At 43.6% G+C, this 11,650-nt stretch overlaps 1 pseudogene; it reads left to right on the top strand.

Moving 5' to 3' along the window:
* Window positions 1-2,937: 2,937 nt before the first annotated feature.
* LOC121677167 lies at window positions 2,938-4,404 on the top strand (annotated as a pseudogene).
* Window positions 4,405-11,650: the final 7,246 nt, after the last annotated feature.

An 11,650-nucleotide genomic window follows, 5' to 3' on the forward strand; every position in this document is an offset into this window, starting at 1 on the left:
AAGAAGTCGGTTAAAGTCAGCATCCGAGGAATAAATCCAAACAGAAGGGGGTCTAAATGATATTCCTTTTACATATGATGAACTCTGCATATTTGTTTTAAATAGTAATAATAGCAGCTATTAGTTAATGAACAAAAAGTTTGGTTAGAAGTAATTTGATAAGGTAATTTAAAAAAATGGGCTACTGCCTTCAGTGACCATATCTAGTATTTGACAAAATGACAATACTTATTTAGTTAATATCAAATTGTTATAGCTATATTCCAAGATTATATTGTAAATGTCTTCAATTGTAAGGCTATGTAAAGAGACAATTTAATTCTAAGTTTTGGTACCCAGAAAAATCAACTTGCAACTGAAAAGTAGACTCCTAGAGACAGTGACTGCCTTGCTTTCTCCTCAACAGGCATGTCTCTAGAATACTCTAGAACATCCTTAGTAACTACCTGAGTCAGTGACTGCTATGTCAGGAGTAGGGGGCTCACTTCACCAAGTTCCCTAAAATTAGCCCTACCAACAGAACCTTTTAAAAAATCTCTGCATTCTCATTCCATATACTCGACCAATGGATGAAAGGTGAAAGCAGTCAGCCACATCAAATCTGTAAATAATCTCCAACACAGACTGAACCAGCACAGAAGGCTGAAGCCAGCTCTTTGCTCCTTCTGCTGGTGCACAGGTCTCTGGGTCACCACATCCTGACAGCACCAAGCATGTTTCTTATCATCCTGTTATTTGAAAAGAGACTGGCTGTTTAGTGGATTAATTTGTAAAGCAAAATAACCAAATTAAAAGAGCTTTTCATTTCTGGAATTTCTTTGAAAACATCCACAAGCATCACTGCCAAAGCCTGCGCATTCCTTGTGGGCTTCAAGGTGAGTGTGGCGCTGGCTCCAGGGCTATCTAATCTAGTAGGGGCCACATGTGAGCCCAGATTGGAGAGAATCCCCTTCATCTAAGTCCTGAAGAATCTGAGGGTTTGGGACATCACTTAATAGACTCAATTGTTAAATCTACGGATACAAACTGTCAAAGACACTGCTCAGATATTCTGAGTAACTTCCCAAAATTGTGAGTTTGATGGCAGAGTATCTGGCCCCTTCTTTTAATGAGGGAACATGGGTGGTTAGGGTATAGACCTGAAATTAGCTTCTGCTAAGAGGAAGAATTGAGTGCCAGAGTAAAGGGCGTGACGGATTGAACTAGCACATAAGTCCCACACCAATTGGGTATAGGCTTCTGTGCAAGGCTCCCCCATCCACAGCATCCTCCTCCTGTGCAAGGGTCCCCCGTCCACAGCATCCTCCTCCTGTGCAAGGCTCCCCCGTCCACAGCATCCTCCTCCTGTGCAAGGCTCCCCCGTCCACAGCATCCTCCTCCTGTGCAAAGCTCCCCCATTCACAGCATCCTCCTCCTGTGCAAGGCTCCCCCGACCACAGCATCCTCCTCCTGTGCAAGGGTCCCCCGTCCACAGCATCCTCCTCCTGTGCAAGGCTCCCCCGTCCACAGCATCCTCCTCCTGTGCAAGGCTCCCCCGTCCACAGCATCCTCCTCCTGTGCAAGGCTCCCCCATTCACAGCATCCTCCTTCTGTGCAAGGCTCCCCTGTCCACAGCATCCTCCTTCTGTGCAAGGCTCCCCCGTCCACAGCATCCTCCTCCTCTGCAAGGCTCCCCCGTCCACAGCATCCTCCTCCTCTGCAAGGTTCCCTGCTTGCATCTTTCTATGTCAGTTTGGGAGACAATGAGGAAATAGCAATTGCCTCTCTGTTGTTCAAAACACTTAGGATGTGGGCGCAGACTCTGAGATCCTCCATTGGGTAAGATAATTCATCTCCCTGTCGTGTGAGTCATGAGGAATAATTCATCTTTAGATAAGGAGGACTTTTGGGTTGGACTACATGGCCAGGACTGGTCAAGCTACACAGCTGGAGGCAGAAGTCACAGGTCACTGCTGGGTCTTATCTACCACACATCCTTGTCCTCTCATGAGCTAGCATGTAACTTACTCTGACATGATGGTGCTCCACCAAGGGAGCTACAGGAGCCTCCCACGCAGGTCTTGTGCAAATTTAATCCATTTTACTGAAGCATTCAATTTTTCATAACCAATTTTTTTTTAAAAAAATCACAACTGATTTATAGTATTATTTTATATTAAACAAATGTTAAGCTTATTTTATCCTTGTTAAAGTTTGGCCTTAAAATTATAATTCTTGAATTAACGATAATCTAGTATAGAAATAAAATTTAGGCCGGGCGGTGGTGGCGCACGCCTTTAATCCCAGCACTCGGGAGGCAGAGGCAGGCGGATCTCTGAGTTCAAGGCCAGCCTGGTCTACAAGAGCTAGCTCCAGGACAGGCTCTAGAAACTACAGGGAAACCCTGTCTCGAAAAACCAAAAATAAATAAATAAATAAAATTTAAACCATAAATAGAATTAAAAGAGAGACTGGGAATCTCATTTTCCTGACCCTTTCGTAATGTACTTTTCCAAAATACCAGTTTTTGATATGACTCAATTTCAGAACCCACTGTCTTGGAAGCCTGATGTTGCCTCCTTAGTCTAAAAAAAGGGGGGGAGGAATTCAGTTATGAGCAGAGAGCTCAATAGATCTCATTGTTTTATGGGCATTGCTTTGGTTGATTAACCAATATAGTGATAAGTCACATGGCATGTCCTTTCCTTTTCCCTTCTTTCTTTTTTCTTTTTTTTTTTTTTTGAAGGAGAGTGTTGTTTTATTTTTTGTTTTTGTTAAAGTTGATTTTCAAGATAGGTTTCTCTGTGTAACCATCCTAGCTGTCCTGGAACTCACTGTGTAGACCAGGCTGGCCTTGAACTCACAGAGATCCACCTGTCTCTGCCTCCCGAGTGCTGGGATTAAAGATGTGCACCACCACCACCTGGCGACTTGCCCTTTCTTTACTCCTTAGTAAAGATGGTGGCTGAATCACATGACTGTCAAAATGTGGCAAGTTACATGACTGGTATGTGCTCCAAGGTGAGCTTCAGTCATCAGCCAAGATGGCAACAAGCAACATGGTACTCCAAGTGAGCCCATTTGGCACACACCCTTTTACTGAACAAGAGCTGAATTCCAGTTACCAACATGGTGTGCTATAGCAAATTAAGATTATCTATAGATACTTTTTTCTATAGATACTTTTTTAACCATACCCAGTGAACTTACAAATCTTAAAATATAGAAAGTTAAAGTTTCAACAAAAGCTTTAAAGTTAGTAAACAAAACAAAGGAAAATAGGGTGGGGAGGGGTGTTGAGAGTTAAACACCTTGCTGTTTGTGAACTCTATGGGAAGTCGTTTTGTGGCACTAAGCGTCTTTTTCCAGGCTGTTCTGTTTTTCTGCCCTTTTCCCTGTCACAGAGTGGGGTGGCCACCCTGACCCAGGACAGAGACTTTGGAGGAAACTTCTAAACAAACATGCTTGAAGCTGGAGCAGGTAGATCAAAATCCAAACCCAAGATGGTTTTCTCCATAGAGTAGGTCAGCATGAAACAATTTTCAATATTGTCTATACCTGAAAGACTTCCAAATCTCTGTAAGACTGAACCCGGTGATCTACATATCTGTAAGAAGTTGGTGTGTATCTGCAGATAGGCGCAGACTACCTGACAAGCTTTTGCCTCCTAGCACCTAAAGATACAAGCAGGAGAATGTTACAGAGCAGAGAGAGTAGAGCGGCCACATCTGGCTCATGCTCTCACAGTCACTGCAGTATACTGAGCTCCAGAGAGACAGTGTTGCGCTGAGCATGAGCTGGCCGGGCACTGGGAACTCTGTACCTCATGGAGAAAAATGAACTAAACACGGGCAAAGGAGAGATAAGGAGCCAGGGCAGGCAGAATGTCCTCACATGCATTCTTTGTGCAAATTCAGGGAGGAAGACAAGAAGAAGCACCCAGATGCTTTTGTCAACTTCTAGGAGTTCTCTAAGAAGTAGTCGGAGAAGTGGAAGGCCATGTCCACCAGAAAAAAAGAGGAAAATTGAAGACATGGCAAACGCTGACAAGCCTTGTTGTGAGGGAGAAGTGAAAACCCTCACAAAGCAGAAGACCAAAGAGAAGTTCAAGGACCCCAGCGCACTCAAGAGGCCTCCTTCAGCCTTCTTATTCTGTGCTGAGTGTGGCCCACAACTCAAAGGAGACTCTCCTGGCTTATCCATCAGTGGTGCTACAAAGAAATGGGGAGCAATGTGGAGCAATATTGCTGCAGGCAACAAGCAGCCCTGAGAAAAGAAGGCTGCCAGGCTGAAGGGAAAATACAAAAAGGATATTACTGCCGACAGAGCTGGATGAAAATCCTGACGCAGTGGAGAAGGGGGTAGCCAGGGCTGAGAGATGACAATGCGGAAGAGGAAGACGATGAGGATGAGGATGGTGGATAAGTTGCCTGTAGCACTGGTTTTTTTCCTTGCCTGTAAAGCATTTAGCGCCCCCCATACAACCCTTTAAAGAAAAAAAATGAAATGTTAAAAGAAAATAAGATACAAACAGGTTTTTCAAGGTTTGGAGAGGCAGAAACACAAGTAGACTCCCCCCCCAAAAAAAACAAAACAAAACAAAAACAAACAAACAAAAAAAAAAAACAAAAAAAACCACAAGGTAAAGAATTCTATGAGGAGGCCCAGCAGAAACGGTGGGCATTCTGACTCTGGTGTGGTTGTAAGCCAGAGAACCTTGAGAAAGAATAAAGTGAACTGTGAGTTTTATGGGCTAAGAGGCCTTGGACTACTATCATTCTGATTTATGGAGTTACCTAAATTAAATTAGGTATTAGTAATCGAAAGTTCCAAATTTGGACCAGCAGTGGCCATTTGTCCAATGTATATTGAGTTCAGACTTGCACTGAAAGTCAAAGGAGAGTCACCAGTTCCAATTCTCCTAAATTTGAGCTCCTTTAAATTACCCCCCAAAACAGGCCCAAGGAGTCTCTTTTAGTACATAAAATTTGGAACACATGGCTGGACGCAGGACCGGGGTATAGACAGGAGTCAATGTACAGTTGTGTTGAATGTTTTCTAGATATGGAAATGACCAAAAATGCACCTGAAACACAAGAAGACTCCAGGGCTAAGGAACCACAGGGCTAGTTGTCAAGAGCGTTCAGCTAAATGAGTAGTAACCTCACAGCCATGAAGAGTTTCCAGTACCTTCGACCAAGTGGGCCTTAGGAAAGTTCCAGTCAGCACCCCACCAAACCTAACTAGGACACCTCCGTTTTAGGTCCAGAAGATTCCATTGTTCCAGCATTTTGCTATGTTGCGTGAGTATTCTGGATAAATGCAGCATGGCCTCTCACCTAAGTCAGACTGTGTCAGGGCAACTCAGTGACAAAGAAAGGGAGGACACAAGGAAAACAGAAGGCTGGGCTGGGGAGAAGCAAGTGGCCCTGCTGGGCTGGGGAGCCATGAGAGCCAGAGAGATTGGTCCATGGGTGGGCTTGCACCACGAGTAGGCTCCGAGTTCCCATCCTGGGTTTTGGCACCATATGTAAGATTATTTTAAAAAAAGAAAAAAGCAGCTGGCAAGAGAGAGAATGAGCATAAAGAAAGAGTCTTGGTTTGACGCTAGGCAGGACCATGTTTATCCACAGCTAGAGAGCATCTTGTCACCCACAAGAGCCAAAATGCCTTACAGGGGAAGATGAACGTAGCTTCTTATAGGAGCAGAGGTGGACACATATGACTCCCATAGTCCACGGGGAAGCTGGGAAGCGTAGTCCTTCAGCAGGAAACTCTCGTGATCCATGTCCCATGAAAATAAAATGATTACATGCAGATTTCACTTAGGTTTTTTTCCACTGTATTTTTAAAAACCATTTACAAGTTTACTGCTTCTAAAGTCAGAGAATGTGCTCAGAGACATTCCCCAAGATGCCACCAAACACAGGTCTCCCAAGGAGGAATGAATCTGATTGCTTTATTTGTGCTTAACGTTGAATTTTTGATCAATGAAAATGAACATCCATCCTGGGAAATTCACAAGAACAGGGAAGGGAGGTTTCCAGGAAGTGACCAGGAAGTATTTGAGGTCTTGTTTTTCAATTTTACCTAAACTCAGCATTTCCATAAAATTCTGAGCTATCAACATTCAAGCACCCACACCCTGAAGGGAAAAACTCTTAAGTCTCTTGGGAGCCCTGCCACCCATGAAGCCTGAGAAAGGTGCATGTTCCTGTGGAACGGCAAATAAGAATTTCTAAGACCTGACAGAAGGTTCTGGGAGCTTCATCTTTCAGAGCGGAAGAGACCCAGCCCACCTGCTTACCCCACACATCTTCCACCTTCACTGCCCAGGTCTGACAGACGTTGGGGACACTCTGGAAGACTGTCCCTGGCATCTTCCCACAAACTCCCATTCTAAGGTGACATGGCCCCTGTTAACCACATATCCCAGGGACCCAGGCCTGGGGCGGCCATGCCAACACCACATAGTCACCCAGTCCGGTGTCCTGTCCCACCCCAGCTTACTGTCCCAAACTTCCAAAAGGATGGTCTAATGGCGACCTCGATGCTGCAGCCCTCACCTGGAGCTAGAAGGGAAAAGCTCTCTCTTCTTCATTGTCACTAAAGGAGGAGAAAAGGCACTGCCAGAGATTTTAACATAAAGATTTCCTTTCCTCAAAATCATGACAAAAAATAAACAAATCAAAACAAACCAAAAGACCCTGTGAGTCTGAAACAGTAAAGCTAAGGAGAGAGGCAAGAGAGAGATGCATTTGGATTTTGTGTGTGTGTGTGATTATATTATCCCTAAAATACCTCATCCTGAGCCCAGGTGCTATTTCAGGTTTTGATTTGGCATTCAGATCAGAGAGTTCCTTTCACCTGCTCCAGAAGACAAGGAGGCCGCTTGCTTCCCTGAGCCTCGCTCCCATTGTTCCAGTTAGAAGGGGGCGGTAGACAGACCAGGCAGATGGCCACTGTGTGGGCCCCCACAAAGCTTTTCATAAACCCCATAGGTGGGTACTGGTCCTAAGGGTGGGGTGTTTGTTCCTGGAATGCGCATTGTGACCCAGCTCCCTCACTCATGCTCCTACATCCCTTGCAGCCTCAGGTTCAGAGCCAGCTCACTATGTGCAAGCCCGGTCCCTGCCCCAGTGGAGAACACTAGTTAACTGGATTCTATCTAGGAGGTTCTGCTTCCTCCACTCCCAGAATTCCCACACTGTACAGGTGACCCAGACAGGGGCCCCATGCCCATTCCATGGTACCCCTTGTCTCTAGCCTAAGGTGGACAAGTTGGACCATGGCTGTGGCAGATGTGGGGCCTCCTAGTGTTTATGGAAGCAGGTGACAGACAAAAGTGGAGAAGATGAATGGATTCGGGGAACCGGGGCCCTGCTTTAGACTCCTCGCCCTCATAGTTGCTCCTGCTCAGTGCCAGTGTGGCAGGTGGCCAGAACTTGGTCCAATTGCAAGACAGGTGAGCTGAGGAACCCTCAAGGCTTTCCAGACCCCAGGGGCAGGGTGCACATGAGCACCAGCCGCTTCCTGTATCCTGTGAGATCAAGTTCTAGTCATAACTCTCGCCATAACCCGTCCCTGCTGCACATTTATTTTAAGAGGGATTATGCTGACATCTGGTGGCCAGATGAGAAAATTCATGCTATAAAAAATGATTCAAATGTTATTATGTATAGGTGTGTTTAGATAGAAGAGATAGATAGATAGATAGATAGATAGATAGATAGATAGATAGATAGATAGATAGATGATAGATGGATGGATGGATGGATGGATAGGATAGATGATAGATAGATAGATAGATAGATAGATAGATAGATAGATAGATAATGATAGATAGATAGATGATAGATTGATTAGATAGATAGATAGATAGATAGATAGATAGATAGATAGATAGATAGATAGATAGATAGATAGATTACCGAGATAGGTAGGGTAGGAGACAGCGATCGATAGATAGATAGATAGATAGAATAGATAGATAGATAGATAGCTAGCTAGGACAGATGATAGATAGACAGATAGATAGATAGATAGACAGACAGATAGGAGGTAGATGGATGGATAGATAAGATTATAGGTAGACAGGCAGACAGATGGACATGAATGTAGACAGTAATATAAGATTAGAAAAATATAAATAGAGGGAGGAGAAACAGAAGAGGATAAAGGAGCATATGTGTTGTGACAGCAGAAGGGGAAAGGAGAGCAGAAGGAGGAAAAGAAGAGTCCAGGAGGACGGGGCTGGGTACATAAAAGCCAAGTCTAAGATATATCCCCATGAGACCATCACAATGAAGCTCACTCATATGCTAGTCAAAAAATAATTTTAAAAATCTCATAGGTGTCAACTAAAGAATAAAGTTCAGTTCTAGAAGATTTAATGTATCCATACCATGGATTGTGGCTCCAAGTAACAGGAAAGAAAGGAGGACGTGCAGGGCCTAACAGAGACAGGTTCTCCCACCAGAACCTGAGAGTCCCCTCTGCCCCTTTCTCTAGTGGTCCCAGAGAGTAGAGGAACCAGACAGAGTCCCATGCTCTGGGCATCCTTCTTCCAGAGGCACAATGCACTGTGTGGACCAGGTTTCATATCCAGCACCCTGGCAGTCAGCAAGACCGTTTCCCATAAGAACAGAAGCCTCTGATAAACTTATATGGGATAGGGATTCTCCAGAGCCTGTGCCTCTTACAGGGCCTTCCTAAATGGTCTTCCAAATCCTCTCTGAGGCAGAAGGAAGCTGAGCTGATGGTGTGGTGTTTGTTCCTACAACAGGAGGATTCCCCACCCACTGAGCAACATGGGAACATAGAGTCAGTCACGTGATGGAGGATGTCCCACCAGCTGAGCATCATGGGAATATACAGTCAGGTGGAGGATGCCCCATCCACTGGGCATCATGGGAACATACAGTCAGGCATGTGGTGGAGTCCTGGGATGGTGCATGGCACACACCTGTGTCTATACAGCACCAGGTTACAATGATAGAAATTTCCATAACCAATAGCCCAGCAGTGAAACACAAACCTTAGGATAGGCACTAATCCTCCCTCACCCTAATAACCTGGAACTAGTTCTCAGTTAGACAAAGGGATAAAACATACTCCCAATCTAATATGGATGTAACAGTGGATATTGGGAGATCCCTCTGCTTTATCACGCAAAAGATTCCTGCTAAGTAACCCCACAGTACCTGGCAGGTTTGGGAATGTGCCTGAAGTACAGCGCCAATAAAGAAAATGAGGTGCTAGGGAGATGGTTCAGTTGGAAGAGCATTTGGTGCACAGGTATGAGTAGCTGAATTTGGTCCCCGGCACCCACACTAAAAGCAGATGCTTCAGCACATCTGTAATCCGAGCACTGAGGGGGGGGGGGTCCCAGCAGGTCTTGTTGGTCAGCTAACTAATCAGGGATGTCCAAGTTCTGTGAAAGACAGTGTCTCAATAAAGGTGGAAAGCAATTGAGGAAGATACCTGGTATTGACCTCTGACCTCCACGGGCATACACACTCCTCACGTGCCCATGCACGTGTGTGCATACACAGTTAATGACGCCACCCTGAATGCATGGAAAAGTCATTCTCAGAAGCCATAATATTTTGAAGTGAAAACCCAGGTACCAAGATTGTGCTTATTCCTATCAGGCCGCCCACACAACACAGACAATTGCCATTGCTATCAGTTGAATGTCAGAACTAGATGGTAAGTCTATATTGCTGGAGACACCGTGCATGCTTTGGTTGCGTGACATGGAGAAATGGGGCTGGGCTGAGCTGATAGAAAGCACTACACTGGCTGCTGGGAGAGAATGGTTGCCAGTGATTCTGATAATGGTTTACAAGCAAGATGTGCCCCCTGCTACAATAGTAGCATGTGTGTGACCACTATTCTCGGATGTTTCTTAAAGCCCATTCGTAGAAGGGGAACCCATGGTTGATATTGTAAGCCCAGATATGATGACAGATTGACAGATAGACAGATAGACAGATAGACAGATAGACAGATAGATAGATGATAGATAGATGATAATAGATAGATAGCTAGATAGATAGATAATAGATAGATAGATAGATAGCATAGGTAGATCGGTAGGTAGATAGGTAGGTAGGGTAGGTAGGTAGGTAGGTAGGTAGGTAGAGATAGATAGATGATCGATAGCTAGATAGATAGATAGATAGATTAGATGATAGATAGATAGATAGATAGATAGATAGATAGATAGATAGATAGATAGATAGATAGATAGATAAGGATGAATGGATGAGGGATGGAGAGACAGAGATAGAGATGGAAGTCATAGATCCCAATGGGAAGTTATTGCTATTGTTCTATTGTTCTGTTGAATGATAAAATGGACCTGTCAAACTGCCTTCCTAAATATTTATGTTTAACACATATAGATTTATTACGGTTGTCAGCCTTAATGTGGAGGGAATGCTTCGTTTATAATTTTTTATGTGTGCTTATATGTGTGGTGTGTGTAGTGTCTGTAGTATGCATCTGTAGTGTCTATAGTGTGTTCTGTAGAATGCATCTGTAGTGTGTGTGTAGTGTAGTGTGTGTAATGTATACTATGTGTGTGTCGTATGTAGCATGTGTGTAGTGTGTGTAGTGGTTATTGAATCTCATAACCATAATGATGCCTGGATAGGAGAGGTGATTTCCAGAGGCTTAAAAAAATCAAAATGTCAAGAGTTTTCAATTGTGGCAAATCAGGTCACCTTAAAAGGGACTGTAAACAGGGTGTTCTTAGAAAGAATGTTTTTTCTAAACTTTAATTCAAACAGAACACCCCTCCCTTCTGGAATATGCAGAAGGTGTGGCAAAGACAGACATTGAACTAATGAATGTAGATCAACAAGGGACATTCAAGGTATCCTTTGTCATCAGGAAACTCTTTGAGGGGCCTCTTGTAGGCCCTCAGGGCCAAATTCTTTTCAGTTGTTTTCTGTCATTGTGGAGGAAAACTCTTCCCAGAGCAATTAAGGAACCTAATGCCTATTGTAAAAAACCATACTTCTCTGGATGATAAAACAGTTTTAAAAGATAAAAGAAAATTTTCAGGAGAAACCTGAAAAAAAAACTCAAAAATAGTATAGATTAGATTTGAACATGAAACCTCTTAATTAGAAGAGATGATACTTCAACAGCATGGCCATTTAATCTAAACTAATTTATAAAAATAACAAATGCTTTTCATTTGATCAGATATAACTTGCCAAAGAGAATGTCCCCAAAATTAGAGCTGGAAAAAGGGGTTTAGTTTCTGTCTTTTAGGAGAATAAAGGCATCCAGCTAAGGAATCCAAAGACCACTGGACAAATGAGACATCTGAAGAATAAGGACAATCATCCAGGAAAAAAGATTCCCAAGTAAAAGAGTAAATTGGTATATTACATTTCAAACGGGAGAGAAAATTTCATAAATCTTCCCAAATGTTTGTTGCTGCCGTTCTCTACAGACATACAATGCAAATGGTCTTTTGTAGTCCCCAGTCCACAATTAAAAATTAAAGCTGGCTTTGGAGTTTGAGTGTGGCTCTCCTTCTCTAAACACCAAGCATGCTTATTAAAGTGAAATCCAAATCTCTGTCTCATGTCAGAAGAGCCTCCTTATATGGGACAGAAAGAAAAGCAAATATTTAAGGACTATTTTATTGCTG

This window comes from Arvicola amphibius, chromosome 4, assembly GCF_903992535.2.
Source record: "Arvicola amphibius chromosome 4, mArvAmp1.2, whole genome shotgun sequence".
NCBI classification, from domain to species: Eukaryota; Metazoa; Chordata; class Mammalia; order Rodentia; family Cricetidae; genus Arvicola; species Arvicola amphibius.